This window comes from Empidonax traillii, unplaced genomic scaffold (genome assembly GCF_003031625.1).
Source record: "Empidonax traillii isolate 1590-97213 ecotype Southwest subspecies unplaced genomic scaffold, ASM303162v1 scaffold238:size1398292, whole genome shotgun sequence".
In the NCBI taxonomy this organism is placed as follows: domain Eukaryota; kingdom Metazoa; phylum Chordata; class Aves; order Passeriformes; family Tyrannidae; genus Empidonax; species Empidonax traillii.
The window spans coordinates 602,342-606,466 of record NW_020955431.1 but is presented as its reverse complement, the minus strand read 5'-3'; positions in this window follow the sequence as shown (position 1 = coordinate 606,466).

The window sequence follows — 4,125 nt, the reverse complement described above, 5'->3', positions numbered from 1 at the left end:
CTTTCCATCACTAGTTGGCTGTTTAGCTGTCACCCCTGTTTTTTGCAGCTACTGGGTCTCTTCCAAACCTTTTCTTCTACAAAGGATTTTTTTCTTACAGTCTAAAATTTGTGAGCCAGTTGTTCCACAAGAGGACAGATGAACTGGATTTCTCAGCCTACAGAATGGCCAATGATTCTGGTCTCTGAATGGCCTTGGGCTGGGAAAGAGCAAATGATGACTGTCTTTTCCTATCTATTCCCATCAGATAAAGTGGAAGGACATCTCCGCAATCATGTTCTGCTTCTGTCTTGAGTTATTCCTCCCTTAGCAACAGCTGCCTCTTGCAGACTTAACTTTTAAGTTGGAACTGAGTCTGATGCATATTTCCAGCTCTTTACACAACAGTAATTAAAACAATAAGGTTGTCATTTAAAAATGTTGTCAAATTATGACTGAATGTTACTGAAGGAATGCTCAGAATGTGGGTCTTGTGTACGAAGTGGAAAAATACTCTCCTATTTAGTGTTGAGGAATAAAAGTAGAAAAATCTTCTAGCCACTAATTTTTTTAGGGGACTGGCCAAACATAAAGCTCAGTTTTAAGGAATTTTCATGACCTAACAACTGAAGATCCCCTTCTTCCCTGGGACCTGAGTTCTGCAGAAAGCCTGTTTCTAGAAAAAATGTATGTTCAGCCTCTTCTTTTCCTACAAAGGAGAGGGCAAAGAAGAGCTGGATACACAACACTTTCTTTTACCATGTGTAAACTAAACCTGAATCACTACAGTCACTGTGAGTTGTGCAGAAAGCCTTCATCTCAGAGGGTTAGTAGAACTCTCTATCTCACTCCTCATGCATTAGCCATAGGATCAAGGGGCACTGTGTTCTTGGGCTGTGTGCCTGGCCATGACTTCTGGACTCTTGCAGTTCATGACTAGAAGGACTACAGAAATGCTGCAGTAGAAGTCTGAATATTTATATAACATTTTATTTTGTGATTGGGTAGAGTTGAAAGATCAGAAAACAGCCAAAGGAATCAGGTTATCAGTCAGACAAGTCCAACTAATACAGTTCTGACTTAGCTGCAGCTCTGTGTGAAGAATAAAAATGGTCCTTACAACCTGTGTCCCCTCCCTAAGGCCAATCTGCTGTGGACGCAGCTGGTGTGTCAAGTTAGATGACAAGGATGGTGCCCCTGCAGTAGACTCATGTCTTTCTTTCTTTGGCTGGCACAAGTGCACTGGCACTTTCAGGCAAAATTGTTTTCTAACTGATGAAGCAGAAGAAGCCTCCTATTAATGCTTAATAGACCAAGATAAAAATAATGTTGGGTTTCAGTGGCACAAGGAGACCTGGGTTGCTCAGTGTGCAAATAAGTGCCTGACTTATTTTTCGGGTGAGAATCAACTTGCTGTCTCCGGTCTCCTGCAGCAGGGTAGTTGTTCAGAATCTGCCTTCTGCCACAGGTCACCTAGGAGTGTTGGCTCTGTATTCCCCATCTGCACAGTGGTGTCTGCTCCATGGCTCACTCAGGCTCATGACCTGGGGTAATCCCAGCTGTATGCATGACTTGTGGTGCTGGCCATAATAGTGTTATTTGTTCTTTGGGCTTGCGTTCTGAGTCCAAAACTGTATTTTCTTCTGAGGCAACCTGGGGCACGTGACTCTGCAGGAGCTCCAAAATGAGAAAGCTGGTGTGAGCAGCTGGTCTCAAGCTGTTGATGGGGGATACATAGGGATGCCCAGCTGCAGCCCTACTCACTGAGGCGATGCTGTGCCATTTCTTAGCAGGTTAATCGAAACAGCTCCTTCCTCAGTGTTGCAGTGATGTTAATGTAAATATTGCATTGCAGAAGGCTAACTGGACCAGGCGCTGCCTGGTTTAAAGATTTCTGTCTCTCAAATGCTTGTAGCATGGCATCTGGGACCCTGAGGGACCAGAGTGCTTATGAACCTTGCATGCTACAGAGGGAATTACATTGTCCTAGCAGCAAGCCTGAGGCTCCAGTATTGTTTCATGATCAGAGGAAGAGAAACTTTCTCATCATCAAAGCAAGCATATACAAATGCTGCATTTTTCTCAGCATGAGAGAAGATAAGTTTTTAAACACAGGGTGGTTTTGTGTGTTTTCTGTAGGTTTTTACCTTGTCTAATTTCTAAATTACAGTTTATTTAATGATTATAACTTAGGCATTCAAACATCTGGAAAAAATGCAAGTAATAATTTAAAATATTTTCCAGAACTTATTTCTGTAAAATAAATTAAAATCTAGTTATGTGGATTTGCTTGGAATTCAGAACCTGTTCTTCAGTTTACATTTGACATATTTGCTTGAGGCATTAGGATATACCGTGACGTTCTACAGTCTGTTTGATTCTCACTAAAACATCTACAGGTAATGTCACTTGCTGTGCTGTATATGAAATTTAATAGCACACAAAGCCACCAATGATTGCAAAGGTCAATCTTTATGGCTTTGCGTATCATTAAAACAGTAATCAATACTGGACTTGAGTTGTCTGTGGAGATTAATGATGTAGTTGAACACCATTTAACTAAAACTTGTAGAAGGCAGTGGTGAATTTGCATTCTAAACTCTCGTATTGTAATGTTCTTTTGTAATGAGCTCAGTAGTTAGATTAATTGTTTAAATGTTTCAGGAATACACATTTTTAAGCTTGCAGTACTCCATCCTCTCCAGTTTTATTTATAAGGGGCTCACTCCTTCCTAAACATGTGTCTTGCCAAATAAGTGTCTTGCCAAATATGGCTTCTGTGTTGTCACAGCAAACCATAAAACAGTCTCTGTATAGAACCTACAGAGGGAGCCCCTGGTGGTCTAGTGGTTAAGGACGCGGCGCTGTCACTGCCGAAGCCCGAGTTCGATTCCCGGTCAGGGCCCCTCCCCAGGCAGACGGAGCTCGTTAGCCCTGTAAGGCAATCCATCTATGTCCTGAGGACCTCGCTGCCACCGTCCAAGCTCGCTTGGCCCTGGCAGATGAACCTCAGGATTAAAGGGTGGGCTCAGTTCCGCGCACACTGTGTCTCACCTAAAAAATCCAATGCGCAGGCTGGAAGGTGCAAAGACCTTCCCCGGTTCTTCGTTCGTGAAGACTGGCCACTACTACATAGAACCTACAGTAAACTAATGAGTAATCAGTGTATTTGTGAAAATTCTGAAATATGCAAATGCATGATTATTTATTAGTACTTGTATGGCTGAAAATGCTACAGTATATGCATGCCTAAATCCAGTATTTCTTGAGTATAAATTTCAGTAGAAGATCTCTCAGTGATAAGTTTTGTATTTACCAAGTGCAATAGGACAAGGGGTAAGAGTTTTAAACTAAAAGGGGTCAATTTGGATTGGATATAAGAAAGAAATGTTTTACAATGAGGATGATGAAACACTGGAGCAAGTTGCCCAGAGATGTGGTGGATGCCTCACCCTCCCTCTGGAAACACTCCTGGTCAGGCTGGATTGGGCTCTGAGCAACCTAATCTAGTTGGAGAGGTCCCTGCTTATTGCAGAGGGCCTGGACTAGATGATCTTTAGAAGTTTCATCCAACCCAAGCTATTCCGAGATTCTACGAATCTATGATTTAAAGATGAGTTTGAGATTTAGATAACATTCCAGTACTTTCTGGCACTTACAAGTCTGTATGAGAGCACCTATAAACTTGCTAAAGGAGTATAGAAACCTTTCATTTCATGAAGGATCATGAATGGCATAACTATTGGCATTTTTCCTTCTCCCAATGTTTTTTCTATCAATTTTTTCTCTAGTTTCAAACCAGTATTATGAAGAGGCAAAAGAAATAAGGCACAGTACCGGCTCTCATTTCCATGTGGACATGAAATATCTGAGGCAGGATTCTCTCAAAATCCCCCTGCCTTCTCTTCTGCATATTTCATTGACAGAACTCCCATTCTTCCTAGGACATGGAAAACTAAATGTTTTGAATTGTGTTACCAAACTTGTTCATTATTTTCTTATTTCTTTGGGTGCAGTGCAATGAGTTTGCTAATCTCATCAGGCTCCAGATCTATACTTATTTTCTAAACGAGGTGCATTTGTATCTGAATATAGTCAAAGAACTTCCCTTCCCTTCCCTTCCCTTCCCTTCCCTTCCCTTCCCTT